Raw genomic sequence first — 25,719 nt, forward strand, 5'->3', positions numbered from 1 at the left:
TTTGTAAGGAAGCTGACACAAATCAGATATTTCTGATTTCATTTCTCCTATGTACACTTAACTGACTATCAGGTGCTGCTTTCAGCAGTCCAGAGGAGCTGAGTCCAGTGGAGCTGAGCGACTGTTGTAGGTGGCAGCCTGGTCAGATGTAAAAGAGGACTTCAGCATACATCCTGACAATGTTTGAGCAATCAGTCTCAGGGATTGTCTAATAGGAAATTATTTCAGAGTGGCTCCTCCTGAGAGATTGTGCCTGATTAATTTCCTGCTCAGATTCTCAGATAAGACTCTGCAAGACAAATGATACCAGAAGTTGCTGTCTCATCAGGGGTTAATTGGGAAGATTAACATTTAAATTTGTACCCTGCATTAACCCAAATTAACTTCACTTGTATAGGTGAGCCTTCATGCCTTCCAAGTCCCTTGAATTTCTTTTTCTAGCTTGCGTTCCCTTTGACAAAAAAAAAAAAAAAAAAGGCTTTAGTAAACATAGTTGTAAGTAGCTGAAGTCTGTCCTTCTTCTCTCACCCCTATCCAAGGCAATTGGAAATAGTCACTAGAGAGGGCAATTTGTGTTTTTAATGCACATTATATGGCGCCCACAGTTTTGATTATATTACATAGAATGTTAATGTTAAACTAGCTGGCAATAGAAGTTAGTGGGAGCAGACCATGTACAGTCAGACAGCAAGCATATGGCATTTACATGTGTATGCTGGTCCTGCACTGACATGGAAATTGCTCTGACCCACGTGACCTATGTTAGCTGGGGAAATTCTATACTGAAGCCAATTGCCACACTTTCCAGATGCCAAAGGCAAACCTGCTCTAATCCTATAATCCCATTTCATAATATAGACTTCCATGTAGTTTGGAGCACAAAATGAGAATGTATCTTGCTCAGTTAAAATATTTAGCTTGGTATTCATTCTGGTGGCTTCACTGCATTCCAGCTGCAGGAGACAGGAATTTGAACATGGATTACTTAAGCCAAATTTTGCAGTCTTTAATTGAGCAAAATATTCAGAGAGCAATATAGTTCACTATCTTCTGTTCTTGCCAGTGAATTTGAAGTCAGTGATAGGCAGAGGTCTTCCTTTGTGTCATTTTAATCTGGGGAATATTGTAAAGCTCTCCCTGTGTGGCTTCATTTTTATAAATTCCCTTCCGAGATATCCAAAGCATGTATTGTTCCATGGGAATTAGGTGACAGATCCTCTATATGCAAGAGAAGGTTTAAAATTTGACTCATTGATCTTGTTATGGAACAATATTTCAAAGAAACACTTGAGGACAGCAGCACATACTCATAGATTTCTCCCACCTGCCCTCCCACTCTTTAACAAATACCTAAATCTGTCACACACAGTAAGTTTTACTCCTCATTTGTAAGTCTTTGTGGGCAGTAAATCATGGGTGGCTTTTACCAAACCCTGAATATCGGGGCTGAGTTTTTGAGCTCATTTGATGCTCCTTAAAAAAAATACAAAGAAAATAAAAATATTCATTTAATCATTGGAATTTATCACTGTTCAGGAAAGAACAGAGACTAACAGAGACTAAAAAATTTCATAAAAAATATAAAAATAAGCAGAGGAGACATTGAGATGATGCCTATTACAAGCCATTGTTTTGAGAAGAATATTTCTGAAAATTTTAGTGAGGCTAAAATCAGGTTTACAGTTATTTTGGGCACGTTTAAATTCCCCCTCCCTGCCCTTTATTATGTATTCTTTTGACAACTTAAGCAACAAGGTGACTATATTTTGGAGTCATTGTTTTATTGATACAACAATAATATCCTCTTACATGACACCAGCTTGTCCCTCACCACAAAGGATCTCAAAGCATTTTATAAACCATATTGTGTTTAAAAAACATTAAAAAAATATTGTGTTTAAAAAAATATTGTGTTTAAAAAATATTGTGTTTCAAAAATTACTTTGCTTCCTACTGACAAATATCCACTTCTGAGGCTAATGCAGCCACTTATGGCGGTGAATTTTAGGGGTCTGTTCTGAGGCCCAAGGTGGGTTTCCCATTAACTTGAGGAGCCCGACCTTTTGGCAGAAAGAATTTCTTATGAACTTAGAATTTCTTATGTAACTGAATTTGACATTGAACTTGAGCATACAGGAGAGGCAGGGGTCTCATATCCAGCCTCTTTTTGCCAGATGCCATATAGAATCTCATCAATAATGTCTTCTGAACTGTGTGTGAAGTTAGCTATGCTAAGTAGTTAATGCAGAAACTTGAAAACATTGGGTATTGTGCCTTTGCTCACGTAAGCTCTCTTAAGAATTCATACATGTACTCTTTCCTTTGGCTGAAGGTGTAGGCTTTAAAATGTGAATGAGCTGTTAAGTGTGTACAACAAATCAAAATGTCAAGAAGAGAGGGTGGTCTTTAGGATTCAGGTAACATCATGCCAACACAACACTGCACTGGGCTCATAAGCCCACTTGAAAGGTTTGGATGTTAATCCTGTTGTTTCATGTTTAACCTTTGCACAGCACTTCAAGTGTGGAGACGCTATTATATGCCCACTCCCCTTTATGGCAATGTGCATAAACAGTGTAGTGAGCTGTTTCCTACTGTTAGAGGATACCTAGTTCTAAGAGTATTTAAGAAGTGGAGCCACTTTGATTTGGAGTCTCTGGCAGATAAAGTTCAGCAGTTTTCTTAGTTGACTCTCTAGCACTGAGTAAAATTTAATCTTGCTATCCTATCCCCTAGGTATCTATTTTGCCATTGATTTCAATGGACTAGCGTTTCACACCTGGTTTATCCATGTTGATATTTAAGTTTATATTCCAAGTCTCAGAAATCTTGAAAGCTTTGGATCCTGTGGTGTAATGATTTACAGAAAACTCGAGTTCCTCTATGTGATGGGCAGGAAGACTCTGTACTGGAGTAGTCTCGCTCTGGTGGAATGAGCTCCATGACTGCTTGCAAGGCATTGGATTCTGTGAATGGGAGGGCTGCAACTTCTCAGGAAGCAATTTGTTTGTATTCAGAAAGAGTGCACATTCTAAGCATGGTTTCTGGTTCAATTTGTATTGATTATGTAACAGCAGGTTGTACCATCTGTTCAGCAGTGGTATATCATCCTACTTTCTTCTATCACATATTTCTGTTACTGAACTTACGCTTGGATTTCAGTTTAGATTTTGGTAATGGGTGTTGCAAGAGAAAAATGTGCCATGGTCTTCTCCTGGTCTTGCTTATATTTTCCTTAAATGTCTTCTTTCTATGTGATGGGTGGACAGCAGCATTTTTAACAGATGTTTTTGACAGGGTATTGCATAATTATTTTTCAAGTGGCTTCTAAAAGCAGATGTTTCCATGTCTTTGTTCTTTCCCCTCTTGACACTTTAACACAAACAGCAGATTCCACTGCTGCTGTCCTTCAGATCTAGTGAAGAAAATAACATAGCAGTGATGTTGGATTTTTTTTCAGCCCATTTGGCAATAAAAAATATGTACCGGCACAGTTCTCCTCCCTTTCTCTCTTGTTACTAGCACTGCTTACACATACTATCTCAGTCTTTCTCTTATAGAAACACTGTTTCTCTTTATGACCTTAGCTTGTCCTTGAGTATTTGATTTTTGCTTTCTTCCAGGATTTTGTGTCTAGCAGCTTTCTGAATAACTGGGAATCTTTTACTCCCTGGCACTTCAATGTATGATTTTTTACCTCATGCCAAGGTAGATCCAACTGTCACCTGTGGCACCTCCATCACTATCATGACCGTTTAGTATGGCTTTTTTTTTTTTTTTGTCAAATAGCCACATTTTCTTTTCCTCTCTCACAAATAGAGATTCAGCAACAGGACTTTTCCATTGTTTACAGAAATAGCCCTGCTTTCTTGCAAACCATTTTGTAAGAGGACTTCCTAATCTGACTACTTGTTCCTCAAAGACCAAGGGAATGCAACTAAGAATGAAATAAAGGGCAGGCCCAAACAAGTTTCATCCAGCTATAATTTATCATTACAAAAGATGAATTTCAGCTGTTAGTCTAAAACGATGATAAATGCTTGGATCAAGAAAACAAAAGCTTTCTAGTAAATCTATTCTGTGTCTTAATTTAACCCTCATGGATTTTACCTCCAGTATGCAGAACATCATCTGATGATATAACACTACAGCCACATTACAGATTTTGTCGTGTTCTGATTGTGGGTTATTTACTAACTGGTGTGGGTCTAGTAAAAGGGGTTCAGATTTTCTGGACTTGGAGGGAAAGCTAAGTATCTTTGAAAGACATAAGATATTTTAAATTTCATGACAGCTTTACCTGAAGCACAGTGTCACAGAATGGTTGAGGTTAAAAAGAACCTACGGAAGTGAACCTCCTGCTCAAAGCAGAGTCAACTATAGCAGGCTATTTAGCGCTATGTCCAGCTGGGTTTTGAATATCTCCAAAAGTGAAGACTCCTAACCCTCTAGACAACCTCTTCCAGTGTGTTTGACCACCGTCGCTGTGAGAGGGTTTTCTCTTGTATTTAATTGGATTCTCATGTATTTCAATTTGTGCCTAATAATTCATATACTTTTTCCCATAAGAACATTTTGGGAGACAGTGTCAAAAACCCTTTTTAAGTCAAGATAAATAATATCTTCTGTTGGTTCACTGAACCAATCACAGAATCACAGATTGGTTTAGGTTGGAAGGGACCTCTGGAGGTCATTTGGTGCACCTACCTTGTCAAGCAGGGCCGCCTAGAGCAGTTTGGTTTTGAATATCTCCCAGGAGGGCCACCTGCACAGCAAAGAAGGGTTTTCTGGTATTCAGAGGGATTCTTCTGTGTTTCAGCTTGTGCCTATTGCCTCTTGTCCTGTCCCTGGGCATCACTGAAAAGAGCCTAGAAGGTGCTAGTTCTCCAAATCCTCTTTTCTGCCCTTCTTGAAGACAGTTGTAGCATTTGCTTTCTCCCACTCAGGAACCTCCTCTGACTGCCATAGCCTGTAAAAGATAATTGAGAATACTCTCACAATGACATTGGCCAGCACTCATGGGTGCATCCTATTTAGTCTTGTGGCATTGTGGGTATTCAGTTTGTTTAAATATTCCCTGACCTGATTCTCTTCCACAAAGGAAAGTCCTCCTTTCTTGCTCCAGACTTCCCCACCAGTGTCTGGAGCCTGGGATTCCTGAAGGCAAAAATCATAGAATCATAGAATATCCTGAGTTGGAAGGGACCCGTAAGGATCGTTGAGTCCAAAAGTCTTTCATAGTAAAGACTGAGGTGAAGAAGGCACTGAATACGTTGGCCTTTTTTTGTACTTTGTCACCAGGTCCCCTGTCCCGTTCAGCAGCTAGTCCAAATTTTCCTATGTCTTCCTTTTGTTGCTGATGTACTTATAGAAGCCATTCTTTTTGTAGTTCACATCCCTTGCCCGATTCAACTGTAGGTGGGCTTTATCTTTCCTAAACCTATCTCAGACTGTGTGCTTGTATTCTTCCTGGTTGCACCTATTTCTCCTTTCACATCTTGTATATGTTTTTTGTGTTTGAACTTTGTCAGGAGCATCTTGATCCATTCAGACCTCCTGCTACCTTTGCTTGAGTTACTGCACATGGAGATGAACTGTTCTTGAGCACAGAGGAGGTGATATTTGAAAATTGCTTGTGCCCTGCTATATTTTCCCTCCACAAATACTGTGTTGGGTAAGGATAATTTCCAAAGATGAGAAAGGCCAAGTCCTCTGAAGAAGACCTTATTTACTTCTTTGTGATGAGGTGATCAACAGCAGTTAGTGATGTTGCCCATGTTGGTTGTTCCAGTTACATTACTTGTAAGCTCATAGCTGTATCATTTCTAGTTGCTCAAAAGCATCTCTGAAGGGAGGCAGTAAAAACTTGATCATCTGAGAAATTTAAAAATTTACTGGAAAGATGATTAGAAGATGTGCCACAGGAAACAAGAATACATTGGAAAGTGAAAGGACTGGATGATACTATTTTTTTTCTTCCCACTTTCTTTTGTCTTTTCTTTTGCAACAGCAATGTTCATCATTGTTACTGCTTCTGCTTGTGGCACCAGATGCCAGGATGACAGCTTAGGTGAACAAGGGGACTTAACTAATACCAACAATCTCTAAACTTTCTTATCTTTTGCTTTTACAATGAAATGTTTGAAGCTTTATATGCTTCATTTTTTATTATTCTTTTTTTCCCTTTTACTCCTTCCTGTGTTCTGTCTTGGTGATTATCTTGGTGTTTTAATTTTCTGGCAAGTCTAACAGTTACTTTTTCCCCAACAAAAACGATTTTATATTGGTTTTCTCAAGACAGAAAAGTTCAGTGAAGAATGCATTTGCATTTGACTTTTTATGTTTTCCTTTTCCCTGAACTCTCTCTACTGTATCTGATTTTCCTGCTGTGTAATAAGTCTTGATGACCACAAAAGGGTCATGACAGAATTTTATTTTATTTTTTTTTTCTCCAGATATCTATTGAATTATCTAGTCATCTACGTACTTGTTGTCTTATTTTATCTCATCTCCCTCATCTGTTTTTTGAGGTTTTAATTTCTTTTTAAAGTGCTGCTAGGCATCCTTATGCCAAAAAAAGACATGTTTACTTCAACAACTGAAGATATAAATGCAGCCTTGCAAAGAGAGCCCAGTGGTCAGTCTCATATAACCATGGGAAACTTTCTTACAGAATGCAGCAAGTGAAAGGAGAAAGTTTGCTAATTTTAGTATATTTGTTAGCTATGTGAAACAGTTTAACCATAATCCCAAACTCCAAAAAAGAAAGAAAAAAGAAAAGGAAAGAAGGAAAAAAGTAAAAAGTTAGTGGCTGCTGTACCATAGTTATTTCCTTCTTTTCCAAAGTGTAATCCAACTTTTTCTTGAATTAATGTACGCAAGTCACTTTAACTGCTGGCTGCATAACTTTTGGCAGTTTACTTGATATTCCAACCAATCTTTGTATAAAGAACTGTCTGAATTGTTTATAGGTTTGTCCTCCTGCCCAGAGTTTAGTCCACGATCTCTTATTTTGAAAACAACTGCACTTAGGGGGGTGTTATTAGGTAGTTTGGGCCTTGCATTGAAAGGCTGTGGTTAGTGGGCTGAAGATTCATAGAACTTAGAATCATTAGACATGTGTTTATCAACAGTCAAAAAAGAATAAAGCAAATGAGGCAATTCCACCTAAATATTCCTGTTCAGTATTCTTTCTGTGCAGTATGACAGTAATTTATGTTTTCACAACAAAATCTATTTTTGTTTCTTAAAATTCTTGGAATTGTAAAGCCACAAAGAAATAAGAAGTGATATGGGAAATTATTCTCCTCACATTAAATGTAGGGTAATAAAGGAGCTAACTGAGTGCAAGGTGAAGATCAGGAAGACTACAGCTATTTCTACCATTCCTTTTTCAAGTTTATGTGTTTTGTTAACAAGGTAGATAGGAGTCTTTGACCCTTACAGTTGCACAGTTATGGAATTCAGTATTAATCTGATGTTAAGGCAGTGTAAAAAGTGTGTAAACAACATTTTAATGTCTTCAAGAATGTACCTAGATGAACCTAGGCTTTACATTATCTTATCTTCATAGGGAAGGGCAGTAGATTGAAGGAATTGCCATTTTTGAATCTGATCTGGCTCTGGCTGAAATTAATGATACATCACTTTTCTTAAAAAAAAAAGGAAAAGAAAAGAAAAAAAAGAGCTATCTTTGAAGAACTTTATTCCCCATTTGAAAGCAATGATGCTTATAACATCGTTTTGTGCCTGGGAAAACTAGCTCTGCAGAACAATAGGTTTAATTAGTTTAGGTGCAGAGTTTCACGGATACCACTACGCTGTTTCTAGAACTCAGCAGCTATTTATGCACAGTGCTATACTATTTGGAAAGAGATGATGTGAACTCATCCCTTTTTAGTCATCAGAGAATCCAAATGGGAAATTTATTCCTTGTAGCCATATGACCAAATATGCATGTGAAGAGACCCATGATCCTAGGTATAAACACATTATTGCCAAACCCAACCATTCAGTTCCCCCAATTGTTAAAAAGAAAGGAAGAACTTTTATTGAAAGGGAAATTAACATTGCAAAATAAAACACTGCAAGAACCTGGGAAGTTGCAAAATAAACCTCTGTGCTTTCCTATGCAGTTTCATTAAGGTACAGATTTTAACTGCATCGTATTTAACTTAATTGTTTCATACTGTCTGGAACTTATGTACCATATTTAGAGATATTTAGAAGAGAAACAATCTCAGAATAATTATTAATTGAGAACTCATTGAAGGCAGGTAGGTTATGGGAAAAAGGTTGTGTCTACTATTGGAAATGAGGAAAAGAGTAGCTAGAAAGAAGAGACTGATCATTTTAAATATATTTCCCTCCTTCCACCAATTCTGGAACAAATGATAAACAATCTCATTTTGAACACGTAGAAAATGAAGAGTTGAATAGCACCCAACTTATGAATAACAGTCAGGAAAAAACACGTTAATGGTCAAGTTGTGTCAAGTCAATGTACAACAGACCAGCAGACTCTGGTTACAGAAGTATTAGTAAGTCTATCCTGATTTTAGATCTTTGATATTGTTTTATATGACATTCTAATACAAAATCAAGGCAAATGTTCTCAATGAAACTACCACAGAGTGGGTGCAAAATGGCTTACTGATTGTATCTAAGTGGTACTTTTCAGTCGTTCTTTGATATTTTGAAAAAGTATGTATTGAGTATCCAGTATTCAAGATTTTTAGTAGTGTCCTTTTATGGTGGTATAGAACAGGCTTTTAAAATTTACAGTTGACACCAAACTCAATATACATAGAAGAAAATCAATATAATTCAAAATTATATTTACCTATAAAGTTCAAGGGCTTTTTGACAGGCAAGTGCAAGTTGCATTTAGACAAGAATAATAAACTGTGTAGATGAGGGATGGAGAACCCAATACCACACAAAAAGTACTAAGGTTACAGTAGATCTCAAAATGAATGTTAGCCAACAAGGTGATTTAAAAGGAGATATTTGAATGTGTGGAAGTTGAAGAGTCTAAAGAAAAGTCTGAAGAGAGAACAACTTAGGAGAATAAATAATAGTATAAGCTGCTGTACGAAAGGTTCTGATTAGAAGGAAGGAAAACAGTTCTAATAGGCAAGGGGGGGTTGAAGTGCTGGAGGAGATTGCCTAATGATAGCTTGGAGCATCCATCAACAGATTAGACAAACATCTGTTAGGAATGACATGGTTATAACTCAGCCTGCCATGGTGTGGGAGGAGTGGAAATGGGTAACCTCTGGAGTGATTCTGTGTTTCTGTTTATGACATTTTCCTGCAGAACTGTTATTAAAAACAAGAGTTACGAGAAGAACACTAGTGATTCCAGCCTTCTGTGCACACGTTAATATTACTGCAGTGCATGTAGTCTGCATGAGGTAGAAACAGTGCAACAGCTGTTCATTGTGTTTAGCAGGTAGTTTTTTTACTTCATTCGCTCAATTCATGTAGTGCAGTGCAGGTTTGGCCCAAAGTCCATCATTAGGCAGCTTGGTTTAATAGGTGGGTCACTGGGTACAGTCAGACAGACAAAGTATTTCTTGCTCTACCACTGGCTGTTTTGTAACCCAGTTTAAATCTCTTGGGCTCCCTTTGGATTCTTTCTTGTGTTTTGTTTGCAATATCTTCTTGCCCTGCATGATTCAAGGTCATGCTTCATGCAAGCTTGGGTAAGAAGGGATTATTACACTCTGGGTGTTTTTGTGGCACCTGGCATTATGGTGCTTGAACTTAACTGAGTCTTCAGTGTGCTACTGTAGCACAAGTAACAAGCCACAATAACAGACACTGAAGACCACAAGTCTTTCTGTTGACTCCAGTGGAAGTAATTGAATCAGGCCCTGAATGAATGAAGAAGGGCTCTTAAAAGGATATTCTTGGTCAGTAGTCTATCCAAATGTCTTGGCATCCTTCTGCCATCTTATTCTACCATTCTTATTTGCTTGTGTAAGCTGTCATCTTACTCTGATTTGATGTGTCCCTGCTGTAGCATTCTGAAATAAGGAATGCATGAAATATGTCTTTCATATGAGTGTGCATTCTAGTTTTGCTCAGACATGTTTGTGGTCAAAAACTGATATTGTCTGTCTAGTCATAGAGTTCAGAGGCCACACTTTTAACTTATCTAGTAAAGCCTATTTTCCTAGAGAATTGGCTTGTACATGAAGTGTATAGAGAATGGAACATTTTAAAAATTATGTGTAACTCATACACAAATACAGGGCTAGGAGCAGAAGTCATAGAATGTCACATGTGAGAACCTTTTTTTTTTTTTTTTTCCATTTTTTAGTTTTGCTGTCATTTTATAACAGTATTTCTTTAAGTCTTACATAATATCTTTTTTTTTCCTTTTCTTTATCTTTTTTTTTTTTTTTTTTTTTTTTTTTTTTTTTCATTGGGGAAGAAATCAGATTCTAATGGTGAGACAGCTTAAAAATAATTGTAACTAGGAACTGGGCCATGATTAAAATTGTTCAGCTGTTCATTTTATTGTTTGTTCCCAAAACCTTAAATGCACTCTCTGAGAACAATAACAACAGTTAGCATGTAACTCTGTATGGGCCAATTCATGCAGTCCTCTCTCAGCCCTTTCTTACTCCAGAACTCCTGTTTAGAGTGCTTTGTAAGGGAGTCGGGGTTGGAACTATATGTTCTAACTATTTTGTAATATTAACATGGAAGCTACCATGGGGTAAGAAGAAAAAAGCTGAGAGAAAGCAATGAAATGAAATCTATCCTACTAGCATATTTGGATTCAGGAACTGTATAGAAGAGAGCAGGATGTGATGTGCCCTTTGGACAATACCTGCATCTCAACTTCACAATGTAACTTCACAATGAGGATTATAGTGATAGAAACTTCAAAGAAAAACAAAATGTACAGAAAAAAATGATGGCCATTTGCTACACTAAACTATAAACTGGCTTCATAAGTAAGAAATCATTTTTTGTGTTAGTTGACCTTAGCTGGTGCATGGAAGATGTTAGCTTCCTGAAGCATTGATTTGTTGACCTTCTTGGTTGCTCTGACCTCCAGATTGATTTGACCTTCTTCGACCTGCAGATGCTTGGCACTGCTGTTATTATGAATGGACTTTTTACACATCTTCCAAAATACTGGTCTGTGTTTCCACTTCCAGAACAAGCTTCTAAGAATGGTGGTGAAATGTAGGGAACTTTAACCTGTTGTGACTGAGTTGTGACAGAAGTGATGAGTTACATTTGGTGTGGGATTTTCAAAACTCCATTGTTTTTCAACAGCTGCTGGAAGTTGAAGTCTTAGAGGCACTTGTGAAAGTTGCTCCCAGAGAGTCTATTTATAGTTAACTACAGTGCATACTGATGTAGACTATATAATTCACAGTGCCTTTCGAGTATAAAACCTCATATCACATCCTTAATATTTTGATTTCACTGAATTTCAGTTGGGTTACCAAGTGTGCATGGAATACTTAATTTAGGAAGAGCTACTGTAAGCATAATTTGAACCTTTTCTCTTGGGAGAAGTACTGAAACCTCATACATGTTTTAGGATGAGTAAGGATCTGGTGTTACTCACAGTAGGAGCCTCATTTAAAGCCCATTGATGTCAATGGAAACACTTCCCTTTGCCTCAGTGGGCTGTGGACCAAGGAACATGCAAGAGTAACTGAACTAAGGATTCTGCTGACTGTAACGTATAGTATATGCTGTACAGTTTTACAAAAATAAACACATTTGCTAAGCCAAAATACTTAACATTTAATTTAAAAAACATAATATAAAAAGAATGGATTTTGCTTTACTGATGTTTTAAGCTGTAATTTAATGTAGCATAGTGAAAAGGACACCAAATATTCTAGTTTTGTATCATTAGAACCAGATGGCCCATGAAAGACTTTTGGCTAAACTAGAATTGGGAAAGCTTGTAAACTCTGGATAGTCTGAAAATGTGCTCAAACTTGCTATATCAGATGATATGCCCAGTTTTATAATGTGAAATTCTTTGGCCATTTTCCTGACATCCTGGTAAGGTGTTATACAATTTAGGCAATTACAAGAAACTTTTTTGGATGCTACTGTCATTATTGTTCTGCTTTGGAACTGGAAAAACAACGAAATTACCCTCATGTAGCTAAGTGGAGTATCCCGGAAAACATCACAGTGAAGAACTAATAAAGAACTGTTATTACTTATTATTGACTTACTGTGTTTATATCATGGGTCAAATTTGTTTATGTGGAAAATGCCAGAAAACAACAACAACAAAAACCAAACTGTCACGACCTTTGTACTGTAAGAATGATACATCTTTTCTCTTCACCATAACAGCAGTGCTGTTAGTTGAGCTACCCTAACTGTGACCAGTCACTCCAGAACGCAATATTAAAGTAATACTGATCGTTTATATATATACAGAACGATATGGGCAACTTAGCTGTTAAAATTTCCTTCAGTATTAAGTCCATCACTACAGTCCTGTGGCAGTCCTTCTGCAACCTGGAAGATACCTTGCCTGTGGCCAGCTACTGTTTACCCTATTTACTTGTGTAGTCTGAGAAGTGGAGGGAGGAGGCAGCTTCTATGAAGTAGACAGGTAGGAATTGACACAGATTGTTGAGGAGTGATAGAGGTAACATGAAGTGCATTTTCCACTGCTAATATAGACTGTATGAAAGAAAACTGGGCACAACACTTAACGAATTTCAGTTATATTTAAGATCAGAGAGAATTTCTATGGCCTTCTTTCCTAATTTGTATAGCAGACTGCCAATGGAATCTGGTAATCTGAATTTCAATTAGAACATATCAAGTGTATTTTGGTGCTACTCTTAATGGTCCCAATGACATTTTCATACAATATTGTCATATCTTGGGCATTAGGAATGTTTTTTTTTTTTTACCTTTTTACTTTTTTTTTTTTTCCTCTCTCTGTGATTTCCTACTAATCCCTCTCAGGTGAGAACTTCTTGCCTCTGCTGTATTAGTGGTTTCATTGTAACTAAGTAAACTGTTTGCATACATTAGGTGAGCAGGATCAGGTTCTCTGTGCAGGTGCCTGTTAATTTAAATACTGAAGTATGGTTTTGCTCTACGTTTTGCAACTACAGATCAAGCGGATTTCAGTGGAGCTCCTCACTGAAGGGCTGGAATGGAAAGTCCTTCCAGGAAGTTAAATGACCTTTTAAAGAAAACCACATTTAAAAACATAGTAATAAGTGAGCTACACTAGGCAGCACAAGTGCTCGATTCAGCAGCATTGTGCCTCTGAAGAAGCCAAGGTTCAGTTATAACTTGTGTATGCCACTTGTTTTCCGTCAAACTGTATACCCAAATCCCTGGTAGATCTGCTAGCCTGATTATTTATTTATTTATGTATTTATGTATTGAGCATATATATATATATAGGTACGTGTGCAAACACTTCTTATCATGTAGTTGTCTGCTAGGGGTTGTGAATTTATATCAGTGATTTGCACAACAAAGTCAGGTGGGCACACATAGCCCTGTAAATATTGACAAGATGATATGTCCTTTGGTCTCCTGTAGTTTCACAGGAGGGTGCTGGATTAGGATTTTCTTTGCTTTTAATCTTTCTGAGTTCAGGACCTTCCTTTTCCTTTGAACATTAAGACCAAGTGAATCAGGGTCCCAGGACTTCATCTGTGACAACTGACAATTTCTGTATGTTTAGCTGAAATGAAAACTTTTATTGTTTCCACCTGCTCAACCAGATCCTTCCAGGATTAAAGATAAAATAAAAAGTGAAATGATCACTGTAAAGTCATGACATCCATAGTTCTATGTATAAAATCATATACTGCTTTGGTTTTGCTTAATTAGATGTTAGAATTTATTTGGGAGATATTTGTATCTTAACGAAGGTTTTGAAAAATTTAGTCTGTTTTAAGTTTGTAAGGGAATTTGAAGCAAAACAAACAGTGTGATTTTGGGTTTTGTTGTTAACATTTCTCAACACTGTCCATGTCATAAAACCCAACACATTCATTTGTATAATTTGGCCTTAGGGAACAGGGAGAGGTGGGGGATGGACAGTGGAGAACGCACTGCAAGAGTAGTAGAGCTTTGGATCAGAGAGACTACTGCAGAAGCTTGTGAATTTGGAAAAAGCCACGTCTGTTTTTAAAAAAGTGTGGAAAGAATCTTGACTCGGGTGGCTATAAACCATTTTTTAAATCTGTGAGCTACAAACTTCTCTCTACAACTTCCTGAGGAGGGGAAGTGGAGAGGGAGGTGCTGATCTTTTTTACCTGGTAACCAAAGACAGGACACGTGGGAATGGCACAAAGGTGCACCAGGGAGGTTCAGACTGGACATTAAGAAAAATGCGTTTGCTGTGAGGATGGTCAAACACTGGAACAGGCTTCCTAGAGAGGTGGTTGATGCCCCATAGCTCTCAATGTTCAAGAGGCATCCGGATAATGCCCTCATTAATATGCTTTGACTTTTGGTTAGCCCTCAAATGGTCATGCGGTAGGACTATATGATCTTTGAAAATCATTTCCAACTGAACAATTCCTGTTCTGTTCTGTTCTGTTCTGTTCTGTTCTGTTCTATTCTATTCTATTCTATTCCATTCCATTCCATTCCATTCCATTCCATTCCATTCCATTCCATTCCATACTGTTCTTTAGGGAAATAACAAGAAATCAGACCTCGGGCAAAGAGTTAACTTTGGAACTTGCAATGAGTAGGAGTTTATATTAAAAGATACCTGAGTGTTGGCCCAGCAACTGAATGAATTATCTAGAGAAGCCTCTACAGAAAATAAAATGCTTCCCTTTAGAGCTCTTGTGTTACTTTGCATTGTGCCCCAAGTACTTGGTTACTCTGGTGCCAGAGTATGCATTCAGTTGTGATCCTGAGATTTGTACTTCCCTGTCTTCTGTTCTTGCTCTAGAGGGGAGTGAGATACATGCCAGCCAAATGATCTCTTCCTCCACTATGTCATCTTAGTGCTTCAGGTCTTAGTGGTTCAAACTCAAACCTAACTTTTGCTCCATCCTCTCTAAACTACCTCTGTGAGCTCAAAGTGTGCTCCCCATGCCTATGTACTGGGAAGTAGATGATGTGTTCAGAGAGGCTGGGGGAAGCATATCAGCCATTGCCTGCTCTGAGGTAGTGTCTTAGAATAATAGAATCATAGAATGGCTTGGGTTGGAAGGGACCTTAAAGATCATCTAACTCCAACCCCCCTGTCTTGTACAAGGTAACTCAGATGCTGTGGAATGCAAAACACCTACATGTCTTCTGATAACAAACTGGGTCAAACATAAATGACCCTATAAACTATACTGAGTGGTGTAATTATATTGTTTTTAATGGAGATGCCGGAAGGAGCACGTCGCTGCATATTTTGAGTACTTCTGCTGTAAATGTAGATTTTTTTTTTTTGAAAATATCTTAGAAGACATCTTGTAAAGTAGGCAGGGAAGCTTTGCCTTCCTCCTCATTCATTTTCTAGCTCCTCTATGAAATATGATGAGAATTAGAGTTGTTGATCTTCCAAATTTGAGAATTTTAAGAAGAAAAAGTTCTTGCCAGTTAATAACAATGATTACTTATGGCCCTCTTTCAAATTTTGCAAGTTATCATTTTGCACTGTTGCTACATAAAAAAGTGCTTTGGTCCTAGAATGAGCAAATAACATACATGTTAAATAATGAAACACCAAACCGAGGAAGCTCTTTTGAGGATGTTAGTTGGATTCTAGGAAGTAGAGAGAGGGGAGAAGAAGGAAGGACAGACTTCTTTATAATGCTTGCTTAAAAGTTACCTTGCACATTGCCAAGTAGTGAGGATTTGTAGCTCTGAGTATGAAGAAAAGTTTTATCATAATTTCAGATCAAGTTAGAAAAATATCCATTAGTCCCCCAACCTGTTTGAATTAATACAAATAGGTGAAAAAAAAACACCCGGATCAACGGTAGTGTTTTTAGACTGGCTAAAGTCTCTACTGCCACATGAAGCAGTAAGCGCAACATTCCTGTGAATGGGCAGTGATGTACAACTTTAGAGCCAACAGACGAGCAATTTATCTGAAAGTTAAAACACAGCATGGCCATACTAGCCAGGAATTAGCAGGATAATTTTCAGCAGAAATTCTTTCTCTAGTTTGCATTGGGTGACAAGGTGACAGCGTCCTGTCATGTTCTGCAAGAGAGTGATCTGAGTGCTAACTCAAGTGTTGACTCTCTGCCTTGGGAAAGCTTTTGGGAAAAAAAAAAACATAAAGAGGAGTTTTTGTAGAGGAGTTGGAAGACAGTTCACATATTCAAGTCATATCTTCTAAGGGCAGAAGGGACCACAGTGAATGCTCTCTGGCCCTAGTGTAGCACAGAATTTTGAAGAATCATTACTGCTTCCCACATCTGTTATGTGATCCTGTAATAGCTCCTATTCCAATGCATATCCACAGACAGGATGGTTTTAACATACATCAAGTTGGCGAGCCAGTCAGATGTTTTGAGGTGCATAATGTAATTATTGATATGAAAATCAAAACAAGGTACCATATAAAGGCAGCCACTGTCAGATCATTATGGATGAGACCATCAGTCTTGTTGCCTTAACAAACCATGTATTCATTATCGTAGCTCAGGGCATTTTTTTCTTTGCCAAAATTGGCTGATCTCTCAATGAATATTGCAAATCATAACGCAAATTATATGCCTTAAGCTGTCTTCATTTTTGATTTGCAGTGAAGAGTTCAGGAGCTTTATTTGTGTCACTGCAAAGCAACCCCCTGATGGAGGAAAGTGAGGCAGACATGCAATGAATGGACTGCAGAATTCTGTGTGAACAAGCAGTAATTCAACCTGCTAGTACAGAGCCATCTCCATGCTATGTTTGGGCTTCGTCTTGGACTCTGTCTCCTGTGAGCTCCCTCACAGGAGGCATAGTGCTGGCTTTGACAGTGTTTTGATGAAGACTCAAGTTGTCATACCAAAGAGATTAAAGCTTGACTGCTAGTGCTGTATCTCAGCTCTATTAGTGTCAAAAATGGAAGGCCTGGGGGGAAGAAGTGAAAACATACAAATTTTACTCCTGAGCTGATTAAAATTAGATTTTTTTTTTTTTCACTCCCCATCTCATCTCCAGATAATACCGTCCTTTCTCTTTTGAAAGACCTTGGACTAACTTTGTGTTAAAAACATAAGCAGAACAGAAGAAAAAACACACAATAAAACTGTCAAATAAAAATTTTTCTTAAAAGATATTGTTTTTTTTCTCAATTAAGTGATTTTCATTTTTCAATTGAAGTAGATGTTTTATGCATATTTGACCTTTTTACAAAAAAGCCATAATGTAATATTGACAATCACCAGTTTCAGTAAAAAATAAAAATCCAACGGAACAACTTTGAAAAGGAATTGTTAAAGGCAAATTAATTAGGCCAGAGTACAATTTTATCTGCACCATAACGTGCAGTAAGTCCAGTGGCGATTGGGAGTAGTATATGGGCACCTGTTAACATCTGCTTTCTGTGTATCATTTACTGTCCAAGCATGACAACCTCCTTGTCATATTGACCTTAAACTAAAGTCATTCGAGAAATATGATAAGAACAATGAGTCACAGTAATTGCTTGGATCAAGCAGAGGACCAAGAACTCTTGGAGTTATTCACCTTCAGGGCATGTTTTACAGCCCAACTTCTTGAACAGATATCGAGGGAAAGTTGGGAAGAGTTGGCCTCTATGAGATGGGGAGATGTTGTGCAATGGGATGTTCCTCTGGTTCTTACATGTGGGTGGGGTTTTGTTGTTCTTATTTTTATTGTTATGGATTGAGAGATGGGGAATTGTTTTTCCATTAGAAAAAGCAAAACAACTGCTTTCTGTGTAGAATGACCTTTTAGATTATGTGCATGAACCACAAACAAAAAGAACACAATGAAATGCTCCATGGGCAAGCATAGTGAGCTTGACTCACCACTATGTTACTCCAGTTCTGCACCAAATCAGTTCAACTGAACAAAAATGGAGCTTTGCTACCCATACTATTTGAAGGGAAGAGGTCTCATACTGCTCTTCTGCAGAATCCTTCCAATTACACCACAGGATTCTGGTTTGCAGAGAATAAGCACTGCTGATTCATTGTGGAAAGAGAATTACTGTCCATGGGAATCCTTTTTTAATGGCTATATTGGCTGGATGTCATGAAGAATCAAGACAGTACAGAAAATCTTGGCCCAGTGTAGTGAGATAGAGGATGTATATGACATGAGATGTGTATCGTGTACATGACGTGATGTGTCCTGACATGACTTGACGTGTTTTAGGAAGAATGTTCTGAAAAATTAGACTAAACAAAAAGATCTGTGGAAGTTGCATTTCCTAGTTCACAGTGACCTTCATTATATCAGAGAAGGTTTCAGCACTTTGACTGTTTTACAGAAAATACTTGCATCTATGTCAGTTCTAGGAAATAGGCCTTCTAATGGGTAGTGGCTGACATAACACATATGTCACACTTATCCTTGTTCAGATGTTTTGAGGCTTTCCTTTGAGTAGCTCTCTACCACAGAAATAAATCATCTCCTCATAGAGAGCAGATGAACAACAACATGTGAAAAGAGGATTTATGGCTGTGGCTGCTTTTCTAAATGCCTTAGGTGCCCTAGACTGTAGTTCGATAGTGCCTCCTAGAGGCATAGACTGTAGGTAGGAAGGCGGGAAGCTGCAGTATAGCTAATAGGTTGAGGCAGTATGCATTGCCAATTGTGTGTTTACCAGTGTGTTGGCTGATTTCCTGTGCATCTGTTGTGACTTGTGAGTATTTGATTCATTTAATGCAATGGAAGTTCTCAGTACTTGGTCTCTGAAACAGTGTAGACTGCCTGTTGATATGAAACAGTATTTTATGGTTTCTGGCTTGCCTTTATTCTCCCATTGTAGATGATACATTAATAGGTGTAAGCCTTTCAGGTGAAACAGCAATCCTTGCTTTCCTGGAGATGGTGAATCTAGGTGAGAATTATGCAATTCCCTGAAGGTATATCACAGAGGAGAATATTGACTGGCAGACTTGACTACATTGCAAACACTTTAATCTTCAGTAAAGATAACGGCTTGCAAAACCTAGACTAATTTGTTTCTGGTGACTGACTCCAGTAGGCTGTATTCCTGAAAGTAAACCAAAATGTACAGAGACTTTGTAAGCCATGGCTCATCTTGCAATCTCTAGATAAGTGGTTTTTCCAAGGCTTTTCACCTATATTGACACTGAATTGACTTCAAGTTGGCTAGTGGGTAGTATAGAAAAGAATGTTGCAAATTGATTTAATATAGGACAGAAAAGAATGAGTTTGGACACTCACCCAGACATTTGTTTTGGCACTTGGCATTCAGAGGGTAAATTTCTGGCACCTGCGTCAGACAGGATGCTTTCTGTAATTTGCCTCATTCAAAGTGAATAGGACTGAGATTATATGACCTGCCATAGCCCCAGGAAGTCCACTGGTTTGTGTAGACCATTAGACATTCCTGGGATGGGTTAAATCATTTCAGTGTGCTGCAAGGTTTCAAACACTTTCTGAGAAAGACCCATTTCTGGATAAAATGCTTCCTTTTGGACACGTGCCTTCTGTTTACAGCTGCTTCCTTCTTTGCTTCCTATCTGTGGTCATGTTGTCTGTTTGAAGTCACATTGTTTTACTCTCCCTATTCTATGGTGAATGCTGGGTAGGACTACCAGGAAAGCAAATATTTCAGGTGTCTTCCATCAGTCTTTACTGTGACAAGTATTTATTCTTTCTGAACAGAAACTAGTCGTTCTGGATAATGCTACAATTCATTTGGCCTTCCTCTAATTTCATCATGTTCTTCCTGTCCATGGTTCTCTGCTCCTTGTTTCCTCTATGTTTGCCTGGGTTCCTTGCTCCTGCTTATGACTCCAGTTCCTGTGACAGCTCCTGGCTCTTTTCCTGTCATTAATTAGGGTCTTGGTATTAGGGGAAGGTGTTGTTTTCGTGTCTGCCCAGATTCAGAACAGGCATCTGGACCTTTATTAGGCAATAAGCAGAAGTACAAAGCAGAAACAAAGTCAATGTAACCACACAACTGAGTGTGTAATAGGAATTCTGCCAGTACAGGACCATCAGAACCTGATCAGTGATGTATGGTTGTTGTAGTAGTAATAAAGGCTACACTTTTAGGATACACGATCAGAAAATATGTGTTGAAGGGGTTTATCTTTTTGTCTTGTCGGTCATCCCCTTGGATTGGGATGAGAGGTGCAGCTACAAGCCACTATTATATGGTCTTGAGGTATTATAGCTTTGATTGTATAGGCTTCTCTTTAAAAACAACAACAACAAAAAGAACCCCACAACACATTTAAATGTAAATAGAAGTTTCACCAGGAGTAGGAGGAGAGAGACTACATAGGAAAAAGGTACAGGAGCTTATGCCAAGATGATATGTGATGGCAAAATTTTGAACCTGATGGAGATTTTGTATTTGTCAGGGAACCAGTTCACCCTATATTCATGTGAAGTTACTTTTTTTTTTTTTTTTTTAACCAAGTTATCAGTTATTACTGAGGCTGAAGGGAAGACTAGACTGATCTTTACATTGGCTGAGGAAAAAAAAAAAAACACAAACATTTCTGTTGGTTATATCTGGTCAACAACCAGTTCTTTACAAGGTTTTGTGCAGGCAGAGAGTACTGTCTCGGAGATGAGAAACAAAATTATAAACAAGATGGTATATGGCAAAAAGTAGAGCCCAAATGCATGTTCTATTTTATATGTATGAGCAAAACCCAAGCAATATTGAGAATCTGTAGTGCATAAAACTTCCTGTGTGTGAAACCAGATGGGTTTGTAGCAGAAACAGTTCTACTTCAGAGGATGTTGAAAATCTGCTCTTACTGGGTATGGCAAAGTCCCAACGGGTACTTGTCAAGCACTTCTAGGTCTTGGGGCAATCTCAGGATTCCACTGGAGCATCTTGTTACCCAATTTCATTTTGGGAAAAAATACAACCAACTAAACAATGAAATGATTTTTTTTTTTTTAAATTGAGTGTGTTGAAATTTCCTTCTTCCAGGAAAATTTGAGATGCCATGTTTTGACTCTTGTTTAGAATGAAGACTAACTTGGAACCGTAGGAATTTCCTCCATAAAGAACAGAATGTTCAAGTTTTTATCAGCCTTTGGAGATCTGTGGCACTCTCTGACAATGGAAACTTTATGCCAGATCAATACATCAAAGACAAGAGAAACACATCACAAAGTTACTCAAGCATACAATCTCAGAGCCTCTCCTGTAGGCTTGGTCTTTGACAATTTGTAAAATTTTTGTACTGTTTGTAATTTTTTTTTCCTTTCCTAAAGCAAGTTAGTGAGTATACAATAGTTACCTTGTTGTGGTATTTAAGCAGAAATGAGGTAGCTGAAATATATGCAAGTAGATAGGTGGTCAGAATTATACTCTAGTATTGAGTTGACCTCCTCTAATGTACTTCTAAGTGTTCAGGAATAGATTAACTGATGCAAGTAGTTTATTCTATAATAGAAGTATGCTTCTCATTGTCAGAGAAAATGGTTTTAAGAACAATGACGCGTACCTCCCCTTAAGCTCAGACAAGGCTTTAGGTAGTGACCTGAATGTTTTCAGCAATAATTTTTTTATTCTCTGCAATTGGATTGAGGATGGCATTTGACTGTGATTTTTGTATGCTGAAGTGTATCTTAAGTCTGGATGGGCAGGTATAAGCTATACCTGTAAATCTGTAGCAGCAACAGGACAGGCAGAATATATTCCTTGAGTCTGTGCTGAAGACTCTGCTATGAGACTGGAAGTGACCTACTTACCCATCTTAGTCCTCTAGCCATAGAATTTTCTATCACTGTTTTGAACCTAAAGAGCTAGTACTTTGAGTACTACAAACTCTGCAGCACTGATTTTGAGGAACTGTCTGTTGACCCATCTGCAGCCAGCTGACTGACTCATCTTGTTTTTATTAGATCACTTTCAATAATCTTTATGAACAAATTCCATTGAAAATTTCCTGATTATGAAGTGTTATCATATATAATTTCAGATATTTTCCTCAAAGACAGTGTAACCATTGTCTTTATATATCTAATTGCAAATTTATCTTTAAAAGTCATGTTACCAGCTTCCATACAGTATCAATCATGCTTGATATTCCACTACTGAGGCTGTTGGCATTTTAAAAAAGCTGTAAAGTTAAAAAGGAATGAAGGAGCCTCAAATAAGATACTGCAACTTTTAGTTTATTTATGATTGCTCTCATGCACCTTTAGAAAGAATTGTGAGGTCTGTTCATCTGTCTCTATGATTAAGTGATGAAGTGTGTCTGTGATGTGCTTGTACAGACTTGTATTTGTTACCAGGATTTATGCAGGTAAAGTTTTGTGTTTTGAAGGTAAAGCTTTGTGTTTATGACTGATTTTTCTGTGAACAGGTACTTTCTCATATTGAAATAACTGTCTGAGAATAATACAGTTTTCCCAGCATTAAAGAAGATCATCAGTATCCAGGAAGATTTCCCTGGAAATTTTTCAGCACTGCAGGGATGGAGAGGTCCCTTGGAAGCTCTTCCTGCTGATACATAAGTGAGGCTGCTGAAAGCTCTTTGCCATGTGTTTCTGTAACTTCCATAATCTCTAAACCACACTTGTGTGGTCAAAGTATAGCTGACATGGAAGGGAGTGTTTGTGAGCTTGTGACTGGACTAGTTGCAGTTTCACAGAAGAAAACCAGCTTTGTCTCCCTAATCCTTCTGCTGGCAGGCAGGACATGAAAAATGAAGTTAAGACACTGTACCTATTTATTGCTTAATTTTTTCCCATAAATTCTAACCTTGTGGTTAAAAAAAAAATAAAAATCCAGTAATTCTCAAATGTAAACAAGTAGAAAAATAATACTCCAGAAAGCAAGAGCTTATAAGTATCCAAACCCTAAATATGTTAACACAGCTGCATGTCATGTGACCCACCACAGTTCTGACACAAAAATATGTGAAATGTTTGAAAATGTCCATAATATTGCAATTTTCTGATGAACTCCTAATTGAACAAGAGCAATGCAACTGTTAAAAATCCAAACGGAATGAATGAAGAGTTGTGCTGAAATTATATAAACAACCCTTTTCCTTAGCTAATATGTAAAAGCTCCTACCAATACCCACCAAAGTAATTCTGTGCAAGCTAGAGCTCTTGCAATGCTCACTGAATGTGTTACTCTGCCTCTGAGTGATCCAGCTGCATTTTAAGCCATTTTCATGTTCTGTTTTTTTTCTTTTTTCTTTTCTTTTTCTTTTTTTTTTTTTTTTTAGGTCAGTGTGCCATAGTTCAGTGAGAAGCACAGTGTCTTCAGATGGTGCTGAACAAGGTAGCCCTCATCAAGAAATATTATTGCGTGGTATTGTAACTAGCCTAATTGCTGTTGCTGATTACACTAATAGCTTGTCTATCTTTATTTGGTGTAGCTCAATGAGTGAAGCTGTTTGTGACACATGGCCAATGGCTGAAATTCTGTGCATTCCTGTTCTTATATTGCCTGCTGTAAACTATGCCCCTAGCCGTAGCTGAGTTCCTGTGGTAGGCAAAGCAGTGGTGAGAATACCAGTTGCACATGAGCAATTTGGAAATTGAAATTCATCATCAGTCAAGAAGCTAACTAAGTCTTGAATACTTAAAGTGAAGTGGAAGGTACGTTGAAAGTCACAAAAACATGAAAGAAGAAAAGAAAAACAATGACTTAGAGAAATATGAGAAATATTAGTGGAATTTACTCATTCATAAATGTTATCTGTATGTCTGTATGCCAGGTCTTCTTTCAAAGCCATAGGGTTTTTTTTTTTTTGTTTGTTTGTTTGTTTTCATTTAGTTGCTGTTTAATAATAAACCTAATAAGCTTCTGCAAATATCTACTTGCCCTAGAGCAATAGATATTATAAAGGCTTCAACACTACAATGATAACTGCAGGACATTATCAGTTAACCCAAGACTCCCAGACCAAAAAAAAAAAAAAAAAAAAGATAAGAGAAATTAAAATGTCTTCAGTATTTTAAAAAATAACACTATTTTCATTTTTTCTTTATTTTCTGCTGCTTGATAGCATTGCTTAAAAAAGCAAAAGGGGGAAGGAAAGCATGCTTCAAGCCAAACCAAAAAGAAAGCATGTAGAAAGGTTATTTCTTAGTTAATCCAGTTCCCCATTTTTTAAAAGGTATTTTGTGAAGAAAATTTTTTTAATTCATAAAATTCCTATCAGTTGTACTTCCAACCTGTGATGCTGAAAGTAGGCTGTCACCTCCTAGTTATTTGTTACATTCAGAGATGGTGTTGTCAAAATATATGTTTGGGCTGTTTGTGATGGCTTTAGGCTGGTTCTTCTTTTCCTAAAATTGGCAGATATTTTGGAATCATGACCCCAATCCCAATTAACCAAATATTTTAGAATTTTGTGTTCCTCATTCATGAAGAAGAAAAATAGGAAAAGTTGGGCAAGTATTTTGCATATGATCAGTTTTCATAGAATCACAGAATGGCTTAGGTTGGAAGGGACTTTAAAGATCATCTAACTCCAACACCCCTGCCATGGGCAGGGATACCACCCACTAGATCAGGTTGCTCAAAGCCCCATCCAGCCTGGCCCTAAACACTTACAGGGATGCGGCATCCATGACTTCTCTGGGCAACCTGTTCCAGTGTCTCACCATCCTTTGAGTGATGTATTTCCTCCTAACATCTAATCTAAATCTATCTGCTTTTAGTTTAAAACCCTTACCCCTTGTCCTATCACTATGGTCCCTGACAAAGAGTTTCTCCCCAGCTTTCCTGTAGGCCCACTTTGCATACTGGAAGACTGCTGTAAGGTCTTCCTGCAGCCTTCTCTTCTCCAAGCTTGTCCTTTTTCTCTTCTGACACTCACAATATATAAAGCATGATTTGGAATTAAAACTTCAACCAGCTCAGGTATATACCTACATTCATTAAATTAGAATGTATGTCTTTTGGGGCAGGGACTGCTCTGATTCATCCAGTTACTCAGCAAGTATGAGTGATTAGTATTACCTGACAACGTTAGGCAATGCTTTTACGTCACATTAGAAATCATTGCTCCTTCCAAATATATTAACAATATATTTTCCTACTGCTCTCACTGTCATTATGACACCTCTGTAGATGTATAATTGTTGCTAAACAAAAGGGCCATTCCTTCACAAACCATCATGAATTCAGACACTAGAAATCACATTTTCGTTTGTCTTGCAGCAACCTTGTGCTACTAGCAGCAACATGCAGAAAAAGGCATATATTGTGGAAATGAAGAGGAATGGCCTGAAGGCTGCTGTATACTAAGATTTTCTCCAGGGCTTTTCTGTTAATCAGACAGCTGGTATACCAAGCAGAGATGCCTTGAAGCTTCACATATATAAGCATTTTCAAGTGTGTACATTACCATGAGTATATATGTGATAGTATCTAATAATTTGTATATCTGCATGAGTATATATATGCTAGCATCTAAGAATTTTTATCTAGAAAAGTTTGGCATTACATTTACCAGACTTTTTTTTTTTTTGCATTGCTCGATATCAGGATATTGGTGATTTTCTGTCTCACAGGTGAGTGCAAATCTTGTAGTGCCTAGACAGAGAGAGAAAAATCTGTAGTGTCCAAAAAAAAGTCATTTCTGG

The 25,719-nt window shown here is 37.7% G+C and overlaps 1 long non-coding RNA gene across 23 annotated transcripts in view; it reads left to right on the forward strand.

The window, feature by feature from the left end:
- LOC121070778 overlaps positions 1 to 25,719 on the forward strand; it is a 235,516-nt gene that overhangs the window by 64,317 nt on the left and 145,480 nt on the right. For 19 of the 23 annotated variants that reach the window (XR_005820215.1, XR_005820206.1, XR_005820214.1 and 16 more), the window contains 2 exons: positions 23,349 to 23,404; positions 25,622 to 25,647. The exons of 2 other annotated variants lie outside the window; for them this stretch is intronic. This is a non-coding gene — a long non-coding RNA (uncharacterized LOC121070778). The remainder of the gene's footprint in view (positions 1 to 23,348; positions 23,405 to 25,621; positions 25,648 to 25,719) is intronic. 2 more of the 23 variants (XR_005820217.1, XR_005820210.1) reach the window with 1 other exon arrangement.

The sequence above is a fragment of the Cygnus olor genome, chromosome 5 (genome assembly GCF_009769625.2).
Source record: "Cygnus olor isolate bCygOlo1 chromosome 5, bCygOlo1.pri.v2, whole genome shotgun sequence".
In the NCBI taxonomy this organism is placed as follows: Eukaryota; Metazoa; Chordata; class Aves; order Anseriformes; family Anatidae; genus Cygnus; species Cygnus olor.